The 25,663-nt window shown below is 55.9% G+C and overlaps 1 long non-coding RNA gene across 1 annotated transcript; it reads left to right on the forward strand.

Annotated features, from left to right (window-relative positions):
- LOC102064678 (uncharacterized) lies at positions 1-25,663 on the forward strand. Its single transcript, XR_270738.4, has 2 exons — positions 1-1,222; positions 22,130-25,663. It is a non-coding gene; the product is annotated as an uncharacterized LOC102064678 (long non-coding RNA).

A 25,663-nucleotide genomic window follows, 5' to 3' on the forward strand; every position in this document is an offset into this window, starting at 1 on the left:
AGCATGAGTTGGAGAAGAACTGCTACTGGGGGCAGATTGGTGCTGTGGAGGTGTTTCAGGGGGAACTGGTGCTGCTAAAGGATATTACTGGGGGAACTGGTGCTGTAGGGGGGCTGCAAGTGATGATGGCACAGTGCAGGGCCATGCTGGTGCAGTGGGCATCCTGGGGGCGATCTGGGGCTTGAGAGCCTCGCAGAGGACGCAGTTTCTTTGGGTCTGCCTGCCGCTCCAGGCCCGAGCAGAGACCCCCCCACACCCCCTCATCTCCCCGCCGCTCCCCCCTCCCCGGATGAAGTGTGCGGAGACAGGCGGAGCGGCCCGTGGAAAAACACCATGGAGGGCCTGCACAAAGGGGGTTTTATTCAAATTTGTTTAGAGTTTAGCGGATTTGCATGAAAAATGTGTGAGAAAAGCCGGCTCCAATGACCTCATCCCCAGCTGCCATTAATGTTCAATTAAGTGCTGAATAGTAGCAAAGGGGGGACCGGCCGGGACGTGCAGAGAATCCAGGCTCGGGTGCAGACTGTGAGAACCGGGCGGCCCCCCCGACCGTCTGGCCCCGGCCAGCCCCGACGAGGTCCCCCCGCCGCCGCCCCGCTCTGCGCCGCGAGGTGCGCTGAGCCCGTCGGGCCTCAGCCCGTCTGGGTTATTCCCCGGCTCAGCCGCATTCTGAAGCAGAGTGCCCCCCCGCCGAGTCCAAGGTGCGTGTTTGGAGGGTGTTTGCCCCCTCTCTGCGTTGCCGGGGCTGTTGTCGCTCCCCCCGCAGCCCGCCTCGCCCGGCCCGAAGCCGCTCTCCGCCTGGCAGACGGTGTCAAAGCCCAAGTTCAAGTCCACGCCGAGGGGCTCTGCCCTGGGATTCCCAGCTCCTTTCCATCCTCCGCCTTTTGTTCGCTTCTGACAATTGCTCTTTATTTCTTACACACCCCCAGCCTCCCCCCCGCACCCCCCTCCCTGCCCGCACTTGGCACCGTTTAGCTGTCTGCCTGCAAACTTAACAACCCCGGTTCTTGGTATAAGCACTCAAATTACCCTTCTTTCTACATATAAACACGGCCCGGGGTGTGCGGCTCTCCCCGGCCGCGGGGTCCCCCCGGCCCAGTCCGGCTCCCCCGCACCGACCCCGGCCCCGGCCGGAGGGAGTTTCTGCTGCGGGACACGGCAGGAGAACACGAGCCGAACACAGAATCCCCGCTCCGCATGGCTCCCCCGGGCTAGCGCTCAGGTAAGGGAACACACCCCCCCGTTCGCTTTTGGGGGGCTGCCTCTGCTTCGGGGCGTGATGACACAGCAGCTTTGGGGAGCGATGGGAGGGTGTCTCTCTGTAGGGGTTCCCACATACTCCTGGCAAAACCAGCCCTGCCCGGGGCACGCTCCGAGCCGGCCTCCCCCGGGCGTGCCGACCCACCCCCGGCCGGGTGCGGCGGGGACACGGCCTGGCGGGGGCAGTCGGAAAGCCAGGGGAGGCGGCCTTCCCAAACCTGCCTCTGCCGCGGCCTGCCTCTCTCCGCCCCCCTCGGGAGGGGAACACCCACCCGGGGAGCGGAGCGCGGGACTGGGGGGCCTTTGAGGGCCGGCACCCCCCGAGCTCCGCAGCACCGACACCCCCGGAGCCGCTGCCCTCCGGGACGGGGCTTGAGGCAAAGCCCTCGCCGAGGGTCAGCGGCGCCATCCCAGCTGGGTCGCACCTCCCTCTGCGCAGGTGTGATGGCATGGGGCGGGGGAGGCCACAGCGCGCTGAATGACCCCACAAATAAACCCCTTCCCCTGCCTGCGGCTGAGTGATGCTGGGATAAACTGGTCGGGACGGGGCGAGTCTGGGGGCCTCGGGCAGATTTAGGTTTTCGGCTGATTTATTTTTTTTCTAAGATAATTTCGGGTGAAGGAGGGGAGGGTAAACACGCATGCCCCTCCACCTCCCGGGGCTAAAATAGAGATAGCGGATGCAAGGAGCGAACACACCTTCACCGGGGAAGTGAGCAAGGTTTGGAAGAGCGAGAAAAGAAAGGAGGGGATAGGAGGCAGAGAAGGGACAGGGAGGAGGAGGAGGGATAACGGGTGGGGAGACAGGAGGGGATCCCCCGAACGCCGCCGTCGAGGCCAGCGCAGCGACGCGGGCGCCCTTCCCCGGCGCCTCGGGGCGGGCCCGGGGACACCGGCGGGGCCGTGCCGTGCCCAGGGCCGGGAGCTGTCACGTCGCATCGCGTCACGCAGCACCGTGTGGTATAATACGGCGCCATAAACGATAGCGGAACATAAGGACGTACGTGTTCTTTATTTATGTATGGAGTGGAGCGCATATAAGGCTGTATTGCATTGCAGGCGGGAGTCGTCCCCGACGTCCCCGGGGTGCGGGGAGGTCGCGCTGTGCTGTGTCCCGGCCGAGGGTGCGCTGGGGTGGCCGCAGCCTCGCTCGGAGAGCGGGGACAGAGCGTTCCTCGCTCCGCAAAACATAAAACATCTCTTCTCTCTCACGTGCGGGTTTGAAAATAGCGGCGTGGGCGCACCCCGGCGCAGTGGGAGAGGCCGCGCTTTTTTTGCCTTTATTTTCTTTTTTTTTTTTTGTGGCTATTTCAAAACCCCACACTTGCACCAGTGCCTCCAATGCCTGTCCCTTCCGTGGACCCGCACGCGTGAATGTACGCACGGCTGCTTCTCCCCACCGGTGCCTGGGGACACCTCTCACCCCCTCAGCAGAGGAACCAGGGGCGAGCCCTTCGGGGCACCCACCCGCGGCTCTGCACCCACCAGGGATTTCACACGGTGCCGGCCGACCCACAGAGGTCACAAATTACCGGGGGCTCAGCACCCGGGCGAGAGTCGGAACCCCTTGAAAGGATGGGAATGATTTTTCCCCGGTCGGTGGGAAATCAAAAATATCCCCGTGCGTGGAAACAGTGGAGATTGGGGTCTGGGTTTGGGGACAGCGGGGCAAAGTGGGGGAAAAAGGAGGAATGGTAAAGGGAATGGAGAGTTGAAGGAGAGGATGGAAGAAAGGAAAGGGAGAAGGAAAATGAAAGGATGGAAGGGGAGAAGGAGGGATAAAGGGTAGAAAAGAAATGGAGGGTGGAAAAGGAGGGATGAAGGGTAGAAAAGGAGGGATGATGGGTGTAAAAGGGGGGATAGAGGTGGGATATAGAAATGGATGGAGACGGGAGAAGGAAGAGTATAGAGTGGGAGAAGGAGGAATGCAGGGTGGCAAATGAGGGATGGAGGGGAAGAAGGAGGAATGGAGGATGGAAAAGGAGGGATGGAGGGAGAAAGGAGGGATGAAGGGAGAAAGGAAGGAAGGAGGGGGGAAGGGTACCGCGCCCCCGATTGGCTGCTTAAGCACAAAATCCGGAGGTGGGTTTGCGGGGTGGGGGCGCGGAGGGGCCGGGCACTGCTGGGGGGCAGAGGTGGGTGCTCGGGAGGCTGCAGGCCCCCCCGGCAGCCATTTTGTGGCAGTACCTGCCTCGGTGCCAGGGCTGGGCGGTGGGGCCGGAGCCGAGCCCTGCCCGACCCTCCCCGGCCCGGCGGGGCGGTGAGGGGCGCGGGGGGGGGGGGGGGGAGGCCTCCACGCCACGGTGGGAAACGTATTACCGCGCCCGCCACGCTTGCCCATTGACAGAGATAAACATGCAAATGAGTCTCTTTGCATGTCATTAGCATACAGGCAGATTGTGGGGGGAGGGGCCGCAGTGTGCGCACTGCAGCGTGCTTTAATGCAACACCCAAACAGCCATTGCGGGTCTCTCCCGCCAGCAGCACCTGCGGCTCCCCGCGCCCCCCGCCGCGGGCACTGCGACCCCATCACCCCCTGGCACCCCCCTGGCCCTCCGAGCCAACACCGCGGCTGTCCCGCCGGGCACCCGGCTCGTCCAGCCTGCCCGGGGTTGTAAGGCACAAGGATAGGCAGGGATAAATAAAGCCAAACCTCGGGAAGCGGCTCTTTTTGGGGCTCTTTCTGTGTTTTCACCTTTTTTCGTGTTCTTTCACCTTGCGCAGGGAAGGAGGGGGGCGGGGAGCCCTCGGCCACCGCCTCTTGCAGCCCCGCTCCCGCCACCGCCCTTAATTGAGTGGGTTGAGTAAAGTGGGGAAAGGGAGTGACAAAGCCGAGGAATTTGGGGCGGGAAGGTGCAGGGGAATGGGTACCCGGGCTAGGGGATCCCCGTGGCTGCCGGAGCTGGGCAGCGGCCGGGCTGCGCCCTGCGGGAGCGCGTTTGCAAACGACGGGTGCGAACCTGGGGGCTGTGTCCGTCTGAGGACGCGGCTGTGACCGTGACCCCCGCGAGTGCCGCCCCGTGCGTGCCCGCACACGCGTGTGACATCCCCGCGCCGCACGCGTGTCCCCACTCGGGTGGGTGTATCACACCGGCGGGGTATGAGCGGGTCCCGCACACGCGTGTGTGCACCAGAGCTCAGGGTGTTCGCACACACACCCGGGCACCCTTCCACGGCGTTTCTCCCACGGGCGAGCACCGCACCCACGGCCAGGGGGGTGCGGGAGAAGGGATGAGATGCGGGATCCCTCCCGGCCGCGCTTCCCCTCCGTGCCCGCCGTGCTGCGGCCGGGCTGGCACCGCACAGGGCCCCGCCGTCACCGCTCCGGGTTTTCGTTGAAGGGGGAACAGCTCTCCCGTCCTTGCCAGGAGGGCAGACAGACAGCGTGCGACGGGCCGCGGAGCGAGGAAAACGCATCCGAGTGGCAATTCAGCCTCAGCGGGAAAAGGAGGGCACCTCCCGGGCACCTTTGTGTGCCACTCTCTGTCCCCCAAATTCCCAGCACATCTGCGGGGACAAGCGAGGATGTGGTGCCCTGGGGCCGCGGCTGCGGGGCTGGGTGCGGGCCCCCGGGGGGACCCGCTGGGGAATGAACCCCAGCCCCATTTAGGGGGCACTCGGCTGGCAAGGCACCCCCTTTTCTTCTGCGTGCCCCCGAGACACGGCACAGCCCCCCGTCCCACACCTCCCCGAGCAGCGGCTCCTCCCTCTGCAAAGAAACCGGATTTTTGGTCCTGCAAGTACACCCGATTTTTATTTTTGCAGAGGAACACACTTTTAATTCCTCCAAATAAACACGATATTTTTAAAAAAATCTTGTAAATAAGCCCGATTTTTATTCTAGCAAACAAGCCAGCTTTTCTCCGCCCCGGTGGTTTATTTCTGGCCGGGAATGACAAGGCGGGGAGAGGACGTGGGGCCGGACCGGGCAATGTTTTGGGGAGGGGAGAACCCTAACTTCGGCAGGCGTTGAGAAATTAAATCGCCCTGGCTCATCTCCGTGTCCCATCACAGAGGAGATAAAAGCGCCTGCGAATTTGTTTTCTAACACAATTTTAAAAACCCCGAGTATGTCCTTTGCCCGTATGTCCTCGGGAGAGCGAAAATTCACAGAGCATTCCCGTAATGAATTTTTTTTCTGAAAATTCCTCCCAAACTCAGTTAATAGATTATAATTACAAATAATTCTGCCTCTTTTTTCATCGACTAAGTATATAATTGGAAATTAGAAACACCGATCTTTTGGTATTATTAGTAGTATTTTTATTATAATTATCATTTTTATTATTATTATGTATATGGTTTGTTTTGTGTGTAGTGGGTTATTTTAAGTTTAGAGGTTGTTTTTTTTTTTTCAAATAAACCTGAAATATAATTTTCTTAAGCTTTAGCAGCTTTTCAGAAGAGGACTCCGGATAAAATTCGGAGCTTCTGCCTTTTAAAACGACAAAAGTGTTAGGCGAAGGTTCTGGGAGAAGCCCCGTGGCACGGACAATGCCGAGCGGGGATGACTCTGTCCGGCGTGTGCCACTTACGGAAATCATCCTTTTAATTTCAGTCTCGAGTAAGAGAATTCCAAGAGTCTGGAAAAGTGATTTATGGAGACCTTGAGACCTGCGGCTGCTGGGGCGGCCCCGGCAACCCCGGCCTCGGCCCGCAGCAGCCCCCGAACCCTCTCTCCATCCCCCTGTGCCCGATTCCTGCAGGATCAGGACGGCAGGGACAGCCCTGAGCTGCCGGGCAAAGTTGGCAGCGCTCGGCAGGATTGCTGTCAGGGCTGTGTGGGGCTCAGGGTCCGGCTCGGCTCTGCGGAGCCGGTCCCGGTCTCAGTCCCGGGCTGTCACCATTTCATGCCGCCCATCCCAGGCATAGCCCTCACCCGGGGCATCTCTGCCTCCGCTTTGGGGCAGCCACGGGCGGGGTGGAGAGGGGAGCGCGGTTAACGAAACTGGGCTCTATTTCTGGCTGCAGGGCCGGCTCTTTGTCGCTGGGACCGGGCAGGGCGACCCCAGGTCTGTGGCACCCCGTTTCACCGCCGGGGCACGGCGGGGAGTCCGCACCGTCCCCAGCCCCGGGAGCAGCCCGCATGCCGACGGGGGCGGCGGAGCCTGCCCGAGCCGGTCGATGGTCATTAAATCAGCCCTTCGGCTGCACTGGAGTCCCCCACCCACGATTCCTGCGCACTGGCGGGTGTGTTTGTGCTGGAGCGGGCTTCCACCGGTGCCAAACCGCGGCCCGTCCCCACGGTACGGCTCCGAGGCTGCGGCGGGCGATCCCAGCCCGGTAACGCGGGGAAAAGGAGGGGAGAGCCGCAGACCGGGCCGGCCCAGGGAGGACCGCTCCTCCCTCGGCCCGTCAGGACGTGGCCGGAGGATGCGAGGGGACCTGGAGGCGCCGCGCCCCGACGGCGGCCCCGCCCCTGTCCAGGGTCCTGAAACTCTCCGGGGCCGTTGAGCCCGCCGAGCCGCTGACGGGACCGGCCCGGGGCGGGGGGCGCCGGAACCCCGCGGGGTGCGAGTGGGACCACTGTGCTGCGGGAGGGACTGCTCGGGTGCGGGGCGGGAGGCGTCGGTGCACGGGAATGCCACCGAGGAGACGGTGGCTCTCACGGCGGCGAGACGGGCCGGCAGCTGTAGGGCCGGCCAGCGGCCCCGACGGCGCGTTTCCATGCGCTATTCTTCCCCGATTTACTGCTTGTCACCGGCAGCTCAATGGGGGTCCCCCCGTCTGCGGGACCTGCGCTGCCTTCCCCCTCTCCCGCCCCTGCCGTGCCCGGGGCCGCGCAGAGCCGACCCCCCCTCCCCACCCCCCGGCACAGCGCTCTGCCCGTCGGCCGCTCCCCTGCGCGGCTGCGGGGAAGTTCAAGAAGTTGCCTGGCCCCGCTCCCTTCCGAGCAGAGCCAGCCCAAACACCAGCGCCTGCCCCGGAATATTTCACCATCGGGCAGAGGGAAGGGAGGGGGGAAGACGGCTTAAATCCACCCCCCCAAGCCCCTCGGGCTCTAATCTCCCATGCATCGTTACAACTGTCCGCAGCGAGGCGGGGGAGGCCGGGCTGCAATTAGCTATAGAGCCGCTCGCCTTGCAAACAGAGGGGCTCGGATTATTGCAAATTCATTTCTATTTTCCAGGCCAGCGCTTGTATTCTCTGTTAGCATAAGAATAGAGCCAGGCCCTGTGAACTCCTCCGACCTACTGACCCCTCTCCCCAGAAATGAATAGCAGCACTTTCCGTCCCCCCCCCTCGCCAGCCTCTCCAGCAGACTCGAGCCACGGCCTAAATTCCTAATCAGGGTAATTTAATATATCTTAAGCCCCTGGCTGCTTTATTTTCACTCCTTTTTTTTAGTTTGTTTTAGGCATTCACTGGCTCTCACCCCGTCATTAGAGATCCTTATTTGACGGATATAAGAAGCTGTTATGAGACTACAAGTCTCTTTTTATCTTCTAAATAAGCTGTGCTTCCCCGTAATTAGAATGGTGTTCCCAGCCTTTGAGGCCTTTCAGGGCCGCCTAACAAAAAACTTGCAGGAGCTGAATAATCCCGAAGTACAGACTCCCCGGCCCAAGCAAAGAGCCGGGACACAGAGCCGCGCCGGGCGGGGCAGGGCAGGGCGGTGGGAGGCGGCGGGGGCACCCACGCGTGGGCTCCGCCCGCAAGTGTGCAGGGGTGGCCTCCGCCGCACCCCCGGAGCACTGCGGTTTCGCTGGGACCGGGAACACCGCTCGTCCTTTGTTTGGGGCTCTGCTCCTGGCGCCTCCACCCCTCTGCGAGGGTCTCGCCCCCTCGCACACCCGCCCTTGTGGCAGAGTGGCCCAACCCCACGGGACAGCCGCGGCACCCGGCGCTGCCCTGGCCCCACGGCCCCGCGGTGTCCCCGCTCTCTGTACCGGGAGAAGCGGCCCCAGCGCGGCCGGTGGGGGGGGGGGGGGGGTCCCGGAGCGCCCCCCGGGAGACTCGAGCCGTCGAGGGGATCCCGCCGGGGCGCGCCGCCCGCCCCTCATTGGTCAGCGCGGGCTGACGGGCGCGCTCGGGGCCCGCGGATTGGCTGGAGGGGCGGTCGGGCTTGGTGTCGTCACGGCTGCTCGCTCGACGGGGCTCCCGCGGGCGCGGGGACACGGGGGGCGCGTCCCCTGCCGTGAGCGGAGCCGGGCCGGGCCGGGAGAGCACCACGTCCCTGAATATAGACACACATAGGTGTGTGAAATAGATGTGGAAAGTGGCTTTGGGATAATTAGCCTTCTTGATGTGGTTGGAGAGTTATCTAATCCAGAGGAGCCTAAAGGCATCATTACGGAGACAATATTTCAGGAAATCCAATTCATTGGAGCAAAAATATGACATTCATTTTGCTGGTTATGTTATTACAAATATCCTTCAAAGCCGACATTTCACACGCCCTCCCTCCCCCCCAGAAAAAAAAAAAAAGTGAAATAAAATAAAATAAAATGAAATGACCAGACTAAAAGCCGCAAAGCTCTGGGATGGGAGCTGGGAGGAGGAGGCCGAAGGCAAAGGGATCAGTCCTCAGCTTCCAGGACCCGAACGCAGAGAGCTGGATAGAACACGAAGGTGTTTGATGCTGGAGGGAGCTCTCGGAGTGGGGCAGAGAGCTGGGGGGGCTTCAGACAGAAACAGCCCCAAACACGGACACCAGCGTTGCGGCTCTCGGGGGCCGGAGGAGACCGCCCCGTGCTCGCCTTGCGCTGGGCTGCGCGCTATTTTCAGCTCTTCGCGGAGGAATTTGCTGTGCGAGCGGCGCGGGCAGCGGGCAGAGGGCAACGGGCAGGACGGCTCTGCCCCGTACCACCGATCTCGGAGCCGAGCGGGGTAAAACCACGGGCCCTCCGAGCACGGCTTTGCCTCTGCCGGAGCTGCCCCGAGCTCCGCTGCCCGGGCACGGCAAGCGCCAGTGCCACTGGTGACACTGGTGCGACTGGCGCCCGCCGGGGAGCAGCTGGCCGGGAAAGGCTCTGTCCGGCTCTCCCTGCCCGGATCAGACGTTTCCCACCGTTTGTGTTTAGGGCCGGGGACAGGCGCGGGGCCGCAGCCGGTGATGGGGTGGCTGTCGGTCGGTCAGCATCTCCCCAAATCCCACTCAACGAAATCCGCTCCTTGGAGCGTCCATCGCCTCCGTTCCGCACCTCACACCGCCGGGCACCCGTCCTGCTCCACTCTGGGGCAGGACACGCGTGGGCCTCTGCCGTCGTGCTGCGCCCCGCGCGTCTTTTTGTAAAGAGACGGGCAAAACGGGGGAGGAAAACGCTGTTTGCCGGCCCTGGCCGGCAGTCTCGGAGGGGAAGCCGGGCCGCCCATCCAGCTTCGGTTTCCCGAGCTATGCCGGGCTCCGAGAGGCTGATGTCGGCTCGTCCCGGCGGGGCGGCGGCGGGTGCGGGTCCCGAACCGCGCCCAGCCCGGCTCCTCCAGCTGCTGCCACGTCCCCGCTCCAGCTCGCAGCCTGGTTGTTTTGTTTAATTAAACTCAATGTCAGTGTTAATTTTCCGCCTGGCCGGGCAGCCCTGCCTTTGCCGGAGCCGGAGTTTGGTTACAGATGTCAACGCGCCCCATCGGGGCTGCGCCGAGCCCGTGGAGACGCGCCGCTCCGGCCACGCGTGGCCACGGCCACGGGTTCATGGCCGTGGGTTGCAGGATCGGGAGAGAGCAGGGGCCGGACCCGCCCGGGACCCACCCCTGCCACTGGCGTCTAGGTCCTTGCAGGGGCAAAAAGGGCGGGCACTCATCGTTGTGAAGTGTGTGGTGTAAAGAGCTGTGTCTGTGTGTCTCGCGTGGGTTTCCACGGAGAACGGGCGAACTGGTGGCAATCCGTCCCGGCAGGGTGGGGGGACACGCTGAGAAACCTGGAGGTGCGTTTTGGGAGGGAGGAGATCCTTCCTGGTGCTGTAGGAAAGAGGTTCCCTACCGAGGTTCGTGCCTCGCTCTGGAGAGTAGAGATGCTGCAGGGACAAGTGGAGGACCCCGGGCCACTCCCAAACCAATGCCAGCTCTGGACATGACTCCCTCCCTCCCCAGAGGTGTCCCAGGCCAGCCCAGGGCACAGGACAGTGACAGGGAGGGGACACTTTCTTGCCTGCTCTTGCCCTACTTTCTGCAGAGTCCTCAGCCCCAGCTCATTCATTGCCTTTCCAGCGTCCAGGCACCTCTTTGCTCTCCTCAATTACTTTTCCAATCCTTTCAAACTTTTGGTGGCTGCAGCACCAAAGCAGCTTCCTGTGCCAGGCATCCAGCTGGACATCTGAGCCCCTCTTTCTGCAGGCTGGACTCTATTTAATTCCTCCTCAGACTGCAGCTGTTGCCCAACTCCAAGATGCCTCCTCGCCCTGCCCTGTGGGATGCCCTCAGTGAGGCAGTGACCCACATGGCACCGGGTGAGCCTGCTCCTCACCTATCCTGCCCTCTTCTCTGGTCTATCCTGAGTCATTCCTGACATGGCTCTTGCCAGTGCCCAGGCTAATCTTTTCAATACCCATGTCTTGGAGTGCTCTTCCTCCATGGATGTAGCTGTTTCCTGGCCATGTAGGTGATGGATTTATTTTCTCTGTGCTCAACACTGAGTTCCTCCTTCACTTGAAGGCCAAGTTCATTAGCACGATGAGTTCCTTTCCATAGCCCTCCACACAGTGCCAGGTCTTACGCTGGAGCAGCAGTGGATGTTCTGTTGCTACTTCCTCCCTCCTCCTGGCACTTCTGAAGGCTCACACTCCTCTCTGCTGCGGGGCTCCGGCACTGGCTGCTCTGAGCTGGGAACCCCTCGGGTTTGTTATGCCACTTTGTCTCCTAACTTTTAACCGGTTATTCATTCCCCAGCTGCTTTTCAAACTTCCCTTCTCGGCAACAGGCTCAGCCTTATTTACCAAACAATCAGGTTTATTGCTGTTTCTCCCCATTCTTTGTTGCCATTTCTATCTGTTTTCCCCATTAAACTCAGGACGTTGTGGTTTTCCGGACCCCCCGTAGAGCCCTTTTGGGGAAGTTGGCTATCCTCCATTCCTATTTACAAAGACCGATTCACACAGGAGGCTAAACTACAGCTACTGAAATAGCCATTTCATATTTAACTTCTCCTAAAAGCCTCCCCTCAATCCCATCTTTTCTCACTGCCTGTTTCTGTGCACTCGATCAAGCTGTTTTGCAACCAGGGCACCCAGGCCCCCATAGGACTGGGAGATTTTCTGTGAGATGATGGTAACACTATCCAGTGCAGGAGAGTCTTCGGTGTAGGGGTTCATACCATTTTCTTCTCCTTCCATTCTCTTCTCCTGCAGATTCCAAGCCCCCAGACACCCCCCTTTGGTGTTTTTTATTTGTTTATCATCAGCAAACCATTCCTAGAAATTCCCTTTGTCCTGCTTTGTTGTTTTATGTCGATACGGGGGAGTTCACCTTGGAGAGGAATTTGGGATGGGATCTGGGGGCTATAGGGGGCCACAGCCCTTACATGGGTGACTGGTAGAAACGAACTACCATATGCCTGCCTCACCCTGATGGGGGGGATTTACTACTACCATGTATCCCTAAAACTGCCCACACAGATCCCTCTCTTCTGGGGGTAGCCATGATCCAACTATCCCAGTCCCTTTTCCAAGACAGGCATCACATCCCAGGAGATAGAGGATGGGTGATGGTGGGCTCTAAGCAGGAGAACCCAGAGGGGCTGCAGGGTTGGCCGGTGCTGGTCCCTGAGCAGATCCAGCCCCCTGGCATGTGTCCACCCTGTGCCTTGATGGAGGTGCAGGTGTGAAGAGGAGGAAAGCGGGCCCTGCCTTATTGGAGCGGCTCGTAAACAAAGCCACTTGAGTGGAGAGGATTCAGAGAGCCCAACAGCCGCAGGAAACTATAATTACGTTTAAATATTGTTAGCATCATTATCTTTTATCCGCCATCAGATTAAAACAATTATGGCATTTTCAGGAATCGTCCTTGGCATTCTCTTGACCGACGTTATCTGTCAGGCAGGAAATGTGATTTTCACTTGGAGAGGTGCCAGCCACCGTGCGGCCGGTCCCACAGCCCCTGCGATGGGAGAAGCCAGCAGCCAGGGTGAATTCCCATTTTATGGAGAAGCCCACATTCATCCCATTCCCTGTGCTCAGGTATCAGTCACTCCATCCTCGTCCCCATATTATTCAGAATTTCTGCCGATTTGCCTTGGGATTACCGAGTGGCGGTGAGGGGAGGCAGAGGTGGGGACACCGGGCTGTGCCATCACCTCTGCCGGTGGCTGTGGCAGCATGCCGGAGCGGGTGGCCTTGGCAAACACAGCTCCGTGCCTGAAAGCTGTGGTGAGCAATTTACCCGAGGAACTCATTTCAGGAGATCTAGTCTAAGTTAATTAAAGATGGCTGGCTGGGGTCATCGCCTTGGCAACAATTAAGGGCAGGAAAGACGCCTCATTAGTAATAGTTTTTAACAAAAACCATAATTTTTCATATCAAGACAATCCCGGGCGCATAAGACGGGGGGCAGGAGGATGCTTTCTATCTGGCTTTCTCTTTCCCCATCCTGCCTGTGGGTTAGCTCACAAGGCAGGACTGAGAGATGAGAAAACAGGATGGAGAGGAAAAGCCCCTTTGCAGATCTGTGTGCTGGCGAGGGTCTGGTGGCCAGTGGCCAGTGCCTGGGTAGCACCAGAGCTGTGGAGAAAGGGGCACATGGATAATGGGGGTTATGCCTGGAGGGTGAAATCCAGTTTCTTGGGAAGGGGAGAAGCCACAAACTGACCATTGCTGCAATGCAGGGGCTGCCTGCATATCCTGACCCAGGGAACATGGTGCCAGGCTGCCACCCCCAGCCACCGGCGATGGGGTTATTCCTCCAGCTGTGCCTTTGTTTTTTAATTTCCCCCTTGTACTCCAGAAATCTTAATGCCGCTGCCTACTAATGCCAGGCTGGGCAGAGCAGCTTTATTTTCTACTTAATTAACTGTCATCCAGTGATTGATCAATTAATGATGGAGCCATCATGGTAATGCTCTGGGAGCTGGTGCGCCGGGGCCAGGCCGAGTCATGTGCTCGCCTTCCCACTCCTACCTGCTCCGGCACCCGGCGCGCTCCCCCCGGCACCAGGGCTGTGCCGACTTCCCTCCTGACAGCAAAGGACACTGTGACAGATGGAAAATCCCTTGCTCCCAGGAAATTTGGCCATTTACAGGGCAGCTGCATGAGGGATTGGGGATGAGCGACTGGGGAGCAGGAGTGATGCTCCTGCCCTGCCATCCCTGACTGGTGTCTGGGGGTGGCAGAGGGGCCACTTCCCTGCTGGACACAGTGCCTGCTGCTGTGCTAAGCTTTAGGTCAAGTATTTCTGCAGCTTCCCCTCGCCTTATAATGGTATTTTGGCTGATTTTGACCACCTGGGTGATGCTCTCACCGCTGACCAAAAGGAGTCAGGGTTCAGCAGAGCAAGCAGCAGGGCGGTTCTGCTCTTGGCCTCCTCCTTCTCCTGCAAAGTTGCACACACGGCTCAAACGGGAGAGATAAATATAAACTCCACTCAGATATCCATAGAAACAGAGCTGGAGATGGAAGACCCCATGCAGATAAAAACCTTTCTCCTTCCCACACGCTGCTATTCCCAGTATTATTCCAGAGCATTTTATAAAACCAGTAGAGCTGGGCAGGGAACAACAGAAATGACCAATAAGATGTTAGCAGGAAAATCCCGGAACGGGGGAAACACTTTTTCTGCTGAATAATTCATCTATTATAAAAAACCCCATCAGGATCATGTTTAAGAAGGGGTGAGGCTGCACCTGGAATAGCGGGGCCCGCCAGCACACACATGCACAGGGCTGAGAGGGATGCAGCGAGGAAGTGGTGTAAGTCCTGTCGCTTAATTACTGTTTCCTCCCCGCGCCCTGCAAAGTGCTGAGATGCAGATTTGATGTGCTGAAAAGCGTCTGGCATCTTGTCATGCACCAGCCCATCTCCAGCATTCAACAGCTGGAGAACAAACCTCCCCATGCACCCCCAGGTGTATTCCTGCACCTACAACATCACTGCCTGCTTATCCACGGATCGGTCCCGGTGATAACGTGTTTGTTCAGACAACTCTGACGGCTGCTGGGGAAGAAACCGAGTTGGTACCAAAGGGAACCAGCCGCTGCTCAGGGCTGCGTGTGCAGCTCCTCCTCCCCACCGGCTCCAGATTGAGTTGTTTGTCTCATTACATCCCTGCACACACATCCGCACCCACACACCGACACATATATAATCCCGTGCGTACAGCCAGGAGAAAACCTTATATAGTATTATAAACATGGTGCTATTTTTTGAATTAAAGCTCAAAACCGTTCATTGGAGATGACACACGCAACACGTTCAAGCCCAAGAATAGGTTTGGAAGCAACTCGGGAAAATATCAATATTCTCCAGCGTTTCCTTACATCCCAAAACCAATCCAGCATAATTTCTGCTATCAATAATGCATGTTTACAGGGAGAAGACATTCAAGGAGGCCCATGGCTCCAGCCCATCCTCCCTTTAGGGGTGACGTTTCCACACTTCCCTGGGCTGGGAGAAAGATTTATTTCACCTATCCTTATGGCAAGGAAGCTGTTTGCGGAATTAACCCCCCTGGGAGTTTTTTGGGTGAAGAATAGAGCCTTTTCTCTGCCTGCTCGGTGCCTGGAGGTGCTCGGTGGTGTGAGGTGTGGTGTGCCAAGAGAAGCTTAGGCAGTCCCTGGGCTCGTGCCGGCTGCCGAGCTCCCACATGTCGTGGCCATGTGGAGCCTAGAAATAAGCTGAGGTTTGGGTGGCAAGGAGGGGTTTGCAGTGTGCCAAGGTGGGGGATAAAGTGGGAGTGGGTGGCAAAGCAAATCTCCCTCGTAGTCATACAGGAGAGAGCAGAGAGCTGGAGAAATTGTGAATTCATTTGGAAAAGTAATGGCTAAGCACCCTCAGCATCTCCCTGGCTTGTCTCCCCGTTGTCTGCACCCTGTGTGAGGCCGTGGGAGCTCAGCACATCCTGGGGGGCTTTTTTAGGACTGACCATGGGGTGGAGGAGGAGGAGAGGCCATGGGGAGATGAGCTGGCTGCTCACCCACACTAAGGGGCCCCGGACCAGCGGTGCCCAGCGTGCCCTGACCCCATGTGGGGCAGTCAGGAGGGCACAGATATATTGTGGCCAGCTCAAAAAGATGGTTCAAGACAGAGCTGGAGCAATTTAAAACCAATTAATAACTGTAAACTGTCCTGGCCATTGCTCTTCATTAGACAACCACAAAGAAACTTTATTTTAGAGTTGCAAGTCCTCTATTTTTTTTTTTTTCCAGAGAGAAACTTTTTAAATATGTAATTGGCTCTGGGAACCAGGACCCAAAGGGGTTGCAAAAGCAAGGGAAGCAATTGCCTTAATCAGTCCAAGATCTCTGATTTATTTATGTATTTATTTCTATTTCAAAGCAGTGCTGCTCATCATATCAGAGCCTTTAGAAGCACAATTATTCTCTCGACAGAAGAGCTAACCTAGGCTGCGATTATTTGCCTTTCTGAAAGGCAGCGGTTCCCCGTCAGCCGTCCTTCCCACGAACGCAGTCCCGCTCCCGCATCTCTCCGAGCGATTTTAGCATCTGAGAAACATTCCCCCCAGCCTTCCCAGAGCCGCAGCCTGCCTGAACACCCAGCCTTTCTGCCGAGCTTCCCAGCTTCAAAGAGTGGGGCTAGCGTTGACTAAATAATGATTCTTTATTCCTGTTCTTTGGCTGCTTTTCAATCGGTGGTCGGCAAATGTGCTCACGCCTTTATGGCTTGTAAAAGACACTCGAGGTCACAGGTGGAAGGAGCTGGGCAGACCCAGCCCCAGGTGGGTTTTGGAACATGGGGGTTTGCTTGTTTTTCGCCTCTGAGAAAAGCTTTATTTCCAGGCTGTGCCTGGAGCTGGGATCGGGGTGGAATTCAGAGGCGATGCTCTGCTGGCCTGCAGAGACAGAGGGTGTTCCAGCAGCGGAAGGGAACAAGTGGAAAGACAGGAAAAGAGGGAGCTGTCCTTTGAAAAGAAACCTTCTGGAAGCTGCAGCGGGATGCCCGGGGTTGGATCAATGTCCCAAGCTCTGGCTGCCCACCCTGGGAGCATCCATCCACAGGGTGAGTGGGCAGGTCAGCGCTTGGGATAGGCAGGCTGGTTCCTGTGAGGTCAAAGGGGCCACTGGGGTGGATTCTACTCTGTTCCCTCCACCAGCAGAAAATTTTTCCCCATAAAGAGACAAATCCCTTTTCAGTGAGAGCCCTGCAAGGACCCCCATCTCGGGGGGCTCAGCTGCCCCATCCCTGGAAGGTTCCCACAGCGAGCACAGATACAACACCGTGTCCCCGAGCCACCACGGGGCTCCTCCGTAGCAGCACGAGCCATCCGTGGGCTTGGGAGAAATCCTCGCGTGTTGTTTCCCCCCCATCCCCGTCCCTGCAATGCATATTTTGCGAAGGTTTAATTGGCAGCAATTATTAACTAGCACAGACCCTGGAAACCTGCCAGTCAGGAAAATAATGAACCATTTTAATACACATTCAGCCCGTAAACAAATGTGGCTGCCAGAGCCATTGCGGCCGCCTGGCACTGGGAGAGGCAGCACAGAAGATCAGCAGGGAGACCCAGGGCAGCCCCACTGTCCTTCTGGCACTGGGCTTGTGTCTGTGTCCCCAAGGCCACCCTGTGTCCCCATGAGAAAGGCCTTGCCTCTCCCTGGGGTCTCTCCGCAGGACCCTAACACTGCCCTGAAATAGGAGCATCAGCAATGGAATGGAACCAATCCCATGTAAATTTAAGGTGTAGATTTAGGCTTTGGGATAGTTGTGGTGGGTGGAACTGGGTCTGTGCATTGGGAAGTGGGCACAGAAGAGCCCCAACACTGAATCCTGCAGAGCATCCTTGCTCCCTGCCTTGCCCTGCATCTCTCCCTTGCTCCCACGAGCCCAGCTGGGGTCCTGGTTCCTCCACCCCGACTCAGAGTCACAGGCATGGGGAACAAACCTGCTGTCCCCTGGCAGATCCCTCCTTTATCTGTGGGCAGGCTGCCCCCAGACAGGCTTCCAGGGCATTCAGGCAGTGGGCAAACAGCCTCTCTGCCCGCTGCAGGCAGGAGAATGGGATGCTGTGTCCCTAGAACATCCTCGGGGCACTGGCATCCTCCAGCACCCCTCAGCAACCCCCTGGCACCCAGCTCAAAAAGGCAGGACCCCCCTGCTAAAAATAAAAAAAAAGTGGGACACAGGCTTGAAATTTTTCATTCAGGGAAATATTTCTGCAAAGGAGCCGCTTTAGGTTTATTCTACAAGGGATACATTTTTCCGTGTTATTTTTTAATTTTCTCTCTCTCTTTCTCTCTCTCTCTCTCTTTTTTTTTTTAATAGTAAAATGGGCTGATGGTTCTTTTAACTTTCAGTAATTTGTGGAAATTAAAAAAAAAAAAAAAAGAAAATCATTTGCAGCGCGACCCAGATTTAAATGGCACTCTGAAATGGATGTCGCCTGGCTTTGTTTTTTTTTACCTTTTTTTTTTTTTATGAACTCACTCCCAGAATGGTGAAAAATCTCTCAAATCTAGATCATGAAAGTGTAATGAATTGTTTTCCTGATTTTTTAAATGTTCCTGACAAATAATTATTCTGTATCTGAAAGGAGATTAAAATAATCTTCGTTTTACACGTAGCTCACAGAGGCATATTTTACCATTGGAAAATAAAGTAAAATAGTAAAAGTTAAATAAACCAGAGAGACTGAAAATATATAAATTAGTAAAAAGGTGGAATCAGCTCTTTCCTCAGGTTCATGTGTGAAAAAAGGCATTTTTATATCTTGCCTGAGCTAAGACTATTGCTGCCTGCTTTCAGAAGTGGTTTCTTCCCTTGAATTAACTACCAAGGTAGTAAAGATACAGTATTTATAAGCCAAAAAATAAAGCAGGCACAATTTATTAAACAGCTACAATGTGACAATAAATAATTTTAATGTCAATCAAAATCGGATTATTGTCACTGAAATTTGGATTGAAAAGATAAAAGCCTGAAAGGAAGAATTGAAATCCAACACTGGAGACGATTCCAATATCTTTGTTCCTTGCAATAAATATTTTGGGTGAGAGTTTAAACCAGCTCATTCTTAATTTGGGGGGAAAAAAGGTTGGCTGTGGTAGACTTTTAAGAAATATACTAAGAAAATAAATTCATGTTTGGGATTGGTGAGAAGAGCTTTTTTTTCTTGTGAGAAATAAAACAATTTCATTTTATTGTATTTTTTAAAAAACTGCTTGGGTTTTAATTTTCTTTTCAGTGTCAGGCAGTGGCCAGAGAGGGATGCTTTTCTTGACCCAGTGAATATTCCTCCTTCTTCCTCCTATTTTGGAAAACCCAAACCAGAACCTCTTGAATTAAAATCAGGCAGAGCAGCCCGTGATTTGAGACTGGAATTTTTTTTGGTGCAGCCTCACTCCAAAGGCCCAGGGAGCCCTGGGTGCTGTGGGGTGCTCTGTCCCCATCAGCCCCAGCCCCAACTCCCTGCCTGCCCTGCTGGGCCTTGGGGACAAGGGCCCCCTCCCAAAACCCTCTCTGCAACATTCCCCTTTGCTCCCAGGGATATTCACAGGCGTAGTATGTGCATCCAGGGTGAAAAAGCCCTTTCTCAGGGTGGTAAAACCCGCAGTAATTCTCCTGGTGGGGAGCAGGGCATGTAGGAGAGTGGAGGCCAAAGACACAGCTCTGGGAGATACATCCTCACCGCCTATTTTTTAACCCCAAAATGAGGATGATGAGGATGGGGTGCAGGCAGGGCTTCTGGCCTCTGCTGGATTCCCCTGAGGGGCTGAGACCCTCTGGGCAGGAGAAGGGTCCCTTTCTGACAGCCTTGCCCAGCTGCCTGCCTTGGCACCGAGTTCAAACCGTGCCTGGAGCGGCAAACATTCAACTGGAGTGGCCGAGGCAGGAACACTCCGTGTGTCTCTAGGGCAACGTGCTCGCTCTGCATCCCAATAATGCCCAATCCCTCCTCGAGACAAAGCTCCCAATTGTTTCTACAGGGATTTAGGTGCACGGTATAAATAAATATGCATATTTATCTATATTTAAAGGTGGGCATGTGCTCACCAAATTAATATCCGATATTGGTGTAAAGGCAGGGTGTCAGAACACGCAGGGATGGAGGTGTGGGCTAGGAGTGGGATGTCTAAGTTTGTCCCCAGAGCGGCTGATGGATGGACAAGGAGGGGGCCGGGTGGTTTTAATCAGCACGTGTGTGTGTGTGACAATAGTTGGGTGAGGAAGGGGACCTGACACCGGCATCCTTGATTTGTTATAAATCACACACATAAAAATTGGGGGGGGAGGAAATTAAATCTTGGGGATCGCAGTGCTTCTAGTGCCAACTCAATCCCCAAGCTGGAACAAAGCTTTGCCAGCCCTGAAATAAATGATGCTTCACCTAATGGCTCTTATCCCTTCCCCACTGCCTCCGACCAGGCAGCTTTGGGGTTTTAACGATGCCAATGTGATGAGAAGCAACGTCTGGGCCTGGTGCTGATTTTTACCAGCAAAGGTAACCCTGCCAGGTGGGGTGGAGGCCCTGGGGGACTCGTGGTGGGGAGGGGAGGCTCATCCCCATGTCCCCAGGTCCCCGCTCGGCCGTGGCTCCGCTGATGCTCCGCAGCCGCCGGGCTCCTCTCTCTGCTCAATTGCACAGCGCGCAAATGGAATCGCTCTCCTCGCTGTGTTTGTGGCCATGGGAGTGGAAGAATTACATTGGGCTGAAAATAGTATTTACTTTTACTGATTGAAAAATAGATGTTAGGAAAAAAAAAATAAAAAAAAAAAGCAAAAGCAGGAATTGAAACTATAATTACAACAAACCATATGTAAACTCCCAGGTAAACACTGATTATACTGTGTCATTTCAGCCAGACTTTATTAGCGAGGGAAGAACAGAATCTTCTTTCTCTCTCCGCCCGCGGCGGATGCAGCACGCAGGATCCCACTGCCTGCCATTTGCAGAACACTTTTCACCCTAAAAATTCTCAGGTTTGTGGCCTGATCCTGCCTAGCTCTCATGAGCTGCGTTCCCTAGATTAACTGTGCCATTCCCCTCCCGTGGCTGCACAGTGGAGCTCCCAGGGAGCTGCTGTGGGTGCAGGTCTGAGCTGCCCCCTGGCACATCCTCTTCTTTGGGGAGAGGCAGGGAAGGGACTGGAGTGTGCCAGGGAAAGAGAAACTCAGGGTGTGGGACCCAGACTGCTCACTCCTACAGCGTCTGGGATGGGATGGGAGGGATGAGATGCCCCAGCTGCAGAATCCCCTTTTTCTTGGGCAGTTCACAGGCCCGGCTGCAGGAGGACAGGGCTGGTTGGATCCATCCGTGGAGGAAAGCTGGAGGAGATGAGTGGCTGCAGCCTTGCCAGGCCCTTTGCTTGCTCCCTAGCAATGGAGCCAGACCCCCTTTGTTGGGAGCTACATCCCCAGTGCCCAACACCCCAAATGCAGGAAAGGAGCATGATTGGAGTATTATCCCTGGACATCTGGGTTACGCAGCATCCTCCTCACTCACTGCCACGGCACAAGGTCCCACAAAGCCTCCAACATCTCTCCTCCCTGCCATGTCTGGTGGAGACAGAGCAGTGCCATCATGACATGTCAGTGTCCACTGTGTCAGTCTCAGGACACCCCAGAGCAGTTGCAGCATCCCCTCCTCTGCCCTGCCGTGCCAGAGTCACCCAGCAGCACTGTCCCCTTCGGATGAATATTTGGGGAACTCTTGCCGCAGTTCCCTTGCGGGGTGGATGAGGGGAGATGGGAACGGAGGGGAAGAAGGAAACCACGAGCAGCGTGGGGAACGCCAGGTATCCTCCTTACACAACGGGGCCGAGGGCTCGGCGGCCTTACAGCTTTGCCATAGTGGCACCCTGTGGCAAAACGCATTACTACAGCTGGCAGCCAAACCGGAGGGGACACAGCCCGGGGGCCTCGCCCTGGGGGCTCGCACCCTGCGCGGACACACACGCAGGGATGGGATGCGGGGGATGAACAGCCGGGAGTGCCCTCCGCCCTGACATCCCATCCCGTGTGGCGGTCCCACCCATCTCCGGGGGTCAGCGGGATGCTCATCCAGCCCGGACATCCCCAGGGATGGGGCTGGAGCCCGGGCAGGCTCGCTGGCCATCGCACGCCGCTGGCTTGGGGCTTTCTGGCGGCACCGAGGGGCCGGGCTGTGCGGTGATGGGGAGCGGGGTGTGTGCGTGTGCTGGTTCTCTCCTCCCGGAGCAGACCCCGAGTGACGGAGCGAGCTCTTTGTCTGCCTTCGCCTGCCTGTCACGGCTCCCGGCGTTTCCCAGCCACCTTGCACGGCGCGCAGCCACTTTGGCAGGAGCTGTCTCGGAATTTTAATGCAGCTGATTAACGCGCCGCGGTGTGATCGTGGAGCCAGCCGTACCCCTTCCCCAGCCCTGCTTTTTGGGGGAATGAATAACCAAACCCAGCCAGGCACCCCCGCTCACGGTGCCTCATCCTGCTCTGAACTGAGCTGGAGAATGGGACTGGAGGCAGGAGGCGATCCCAAAGGATCCCAGAAAGCTGAGGGGTGTGACAGAGATGCCTCTGCCATCCTGGCACACCGGTGACAGATGTGGTTTTGGGGCTGGCACAGGGATGTGCCAGGGGTTGTGACACACAGGGAGTTTGGGGAAGGGTCACCTCTCCCGCTGGGAGCAAGGGTGAGCAGTGGAAAAGTCCAGGCAGGGGAGAGGGTGGAGAGGAAGCCTGAGTGTGGAGCAGGGAGAAGATGGCTGAGCAGATCTCTGTGCCACCCAGGAGATGATGAGGGGGAGTTATTGACACAGAGGACACACTGCTAAATTTTCAATCTGTCCCTTTCTTAGGTGGTGTTGACAGAAGAAGATGGGTAGGAGATTTCAATGGCAGGCACACGTGTCCCAGGAGAGGGTGAGACACCAACAGAGATGGAGCAAGAAATGAGCCTTGGACAGCTGCAGGAGAGAAACCCAAACCTTCTCTGGAAAGTAGGGTCACCTGCAGGCTGGGGACACCTTATGAAACACCCATCCCTCCAGACATGTGTGAGCATCAAGCAGCCACCAGGAGCTGGCATGGGTCCCATGGGCACTGGGAAAGGTGCAGAGCACAGCAATAAGGGTGGCAGGTGCCACTCAGGACCCACCTTTCTGCTGGGATGTGCCTATGGATAGAAGGGGAAATGTGAAAGAGACAATGGGGAATCAAGGGAACACAGCAGCACCTAAATGAAGGGGTGAAGACTGAACGTGTGAAACAAAAGTGGGGAGAAGATCCACAGCGGGAGCATCTCCTTCAGAGGGAGATGATTTCAGAGGGGTTGTGAGTGTTTGAGCCAGCTCAGGATTTTTCTGGGAAAGGTTAGGCGGGTGTTTCTAGCCAGCTCTGTTGGGGATGGCTGCAATGTTTATTCACGGTGGGGAAGGAAGGGACCAGCTGACTTTTAGATCCCCAAAAGCATAAAGAGTGGGCCCTTTTCTGTGATCATGGACAATGATTGTACTACTTCACCTCAGGGCTTTTCAGATGTCAGCCAAGTCCCAACAAATTAAATGATGAAGAAAGGGGGAATAAACCCCAATGCAAGCAAGGCAGCACAATTTCCTCCCCTGCCTTAGGGCTGCCCTTACTAAAAGCTCATCTGATCCTACATTTGGGACTGAAAGGTGAACTCCAAATGCAGAGCAAACATCCCTTTATGGGGTCTCTCTTTTCACCCTTAGAACAGAGACCTCCCCATTTCCACAGCTGCTGGGTGCAGCCTCTTGGTGCCACCATCTCAGCCTTTTGTCCCAAGCAAGATCTTCCTATGGGAAGGCAATTTTATTCCCATGCACCTTCCCTGGTTCTCTTTGGGTCTGTGTCCCCTCTCCAGCATCCCTTCACCCTATTAATATCCTTTGACTGTCCTCACACCTGCAGACAATCTGGTCCCCAACCACCTCCACCTCCCCCCTTCCTCAAAAGCTTCCCTCAGCTGTCTTTAAGTCGTAGCTGAAATCTGTGGTATGTAGGAGGAGAAATTCAGTCTGACAGCAGTTTAAAACACCGCACTACTTGGCAGATTTAAATGCTATTTTAAATATAAGCTATGACACAACGGACAAAAATAGCATTGAAAATACCCTGTCATGTTCCATATTGCGAGGAATAGGGAAGCAGACCAGGCTAGAAAGGAGCAGAGAGAGGGGCCAGATGGAGAGGAGAGGTTATTTTGTTTGTTTTAAAGAAACTGGATAAATGTATTTTGTATGTGACTGAGTAAATGTGTTTTATACAGCAACGAGCCAAAAAAAAAAAATAAACCTTCTCATGAAAAATCTACATATTTTATTTGATGTGGGATCTGCCAAAGCAGGTTTGCTGCTGAGAGGATATATTTGTTATCAGGTTGTTTTGGAGATGCTCAACACCAGCAGCCACCAGCTACTGAAGACCACTTCATCTCTGCTGAATCTTTTTCTTCCCTTTATTTGTTTATGTTTTAATAGGAATTTGCTCTTTTCAAAAAAAAAAAAAAAAAAAAAAAAAAAAAGAAAGAAAAAGACATTCCAAATACCTGGAAGTGACTTTTCACCTGTGACTCCCAGCTTGGTGACCCTGCACTGGAGGAGTTGATGGATTGCAGAGCCTGGCAGGGAGTGTCCCTGCAGGGTCAGCCCGTGGGACCAGGCAGGCTGAGCCACCTCTGATTGCCCAAGGGGCCTGGGTGTGTGCCTGGGACATCCTGGGACGTCCTGGGATGCTGCTGACCCTGCAGCATCGTTGCTTTCTGGCATGGGTAGGAAACATCAGGAGCATCTGGGCCCTGAAGCTGCAGGGCTGCAAGGAGAGGTTTCTTCATCATTTTTCCTGAATGCAACCACTGCTCCAAGCTGCTCTCTCATCACAGCATCTTCTTCCCCACCGCTCCCCACACTCTGTCTTACAGGGAAGGACAAATATCTGTCCACTCTTTGGGTTTGTCTCCTGGGGCTGGGTTTTGGCTCCTTCCAGTCCCCCCAGTATAACCAGCAGTAAATCTGGTCATGAGAATGACCTGAGGAGAGTGCAAGAGACAGGGGAGAAGTCAGAATGTGAGCAAGTCTCAGCTGCAGCACCATGAGATAAATGGAAAGCCTGGAGACAAGGGCTGGTGTTCCACACTAGACTGTCCCAACCTGGGGACAGGCACAGCACTGGCACTCATGGGACAGAGGTGCCAGATGCCAGCTGTGTCCCCAAAATGGGGCAGAATGAGAGGTTCACTCCCAGTTCAGGATCTGAGCAGCTCTGCCTCTGGCTGCCTGACTGCAATAGCAATTGCCCCTCTTTTGCTGGGGTAAGGATTTGGTCCTGACAACACCTCACAGCACAATTTACCAGGGTGGCTGAGCTGCCAGGGCTCTGATGAACACCCTGGCAGGAATTCAGGGGCTCCCCAAGCCTCCTGCATCCACTGCTAATCCAGCTGCAGCAGCTGAAACTAGGGGCAAAGACACAGAGTGAAATATTTTAGCTATCATCTTAAAAAGGTCTTTTTTATTTTAAACCCAACATGTTATTATAATGGAAACACACAATTTGAAGAGCTTAACAGAACAGTTCAATGAAGCCAGGTTAGCATTAGAAATCAAAGACTGAGATCTTTCAACCCCTTAAAAATCACCATGGCCTGGGAAAATATGCCCCCCCCAGGCAGATTTCTCTGACCATCCAGTGGTGGATGCATAAAAAGCTTTTTATTAGGAGAGAGAACAGCCCTGAATCTGTGCTCCATTCTCACATCTGGGTGCCCACTCCCAGCCAGGGGCTCGTGGCTCCTCCTGAACCCTTGGGGTTCCTGTGGGCACTCTGGAAGGAAGGGACACCTCAGGCACTGCTCACATCAGGAACAGCATCACTGCTCACAGTGCCACGAAGTCCGTGGCTTTTTCTGTCTCTGGACTAAGGCACTGGCAGAGCAGGGCACCCACACCTCCACATCTTAATAAAGACTTTTAACACTCCCAGTTGCCCTGCCTGCTGCAGGGCAGAGTCAATAGCAGCAGTTTCAGCATGGAGTCTGGCTCTACACCTGTGCCAAGTGGGATGTACCCAGCTCTCAGCCTTGCAGAGGGGGCTGTGTACCCTCCCCAACACCTCCCTGTGCATACAGAAACCCAGAACTAGAGGGAAACAGGAGGAACCCTGATGAGAGGTGAAGGAAAACTCCTGGTAGGGCCAAAAGAGGCTTTGCTGGGCTACAGACTGAGTAGCATCACTGCTGCCAGAGCTGGGAGCTCGCCTCACCAGTGATTTTCATGCCCCACTCAGAAAAGCAGAACCATCGCTCTGTAAAAGCAGCTCTGTTGTGCTTCTTTTTTATTTCAGATGAAAATAAAAGCATTTCAGTGTCCTTT

The sequence above is a fragment of the Zonotrichia albicollis genome, chromosome 11 (assembly GCF_047830755.1).
Source record: "Zonotrichia albicollis isolate bZonAlb1 chromosome 11, bZonAlb1.hap1, whole genome shotgun sequence".
Classification (NCBI taxonomy): Eukaryota; Metazoa; Chordata; class Aves; order Passeriformes; family Passerellidae; genus Zonotrichia; species Zonotrichia albicollis.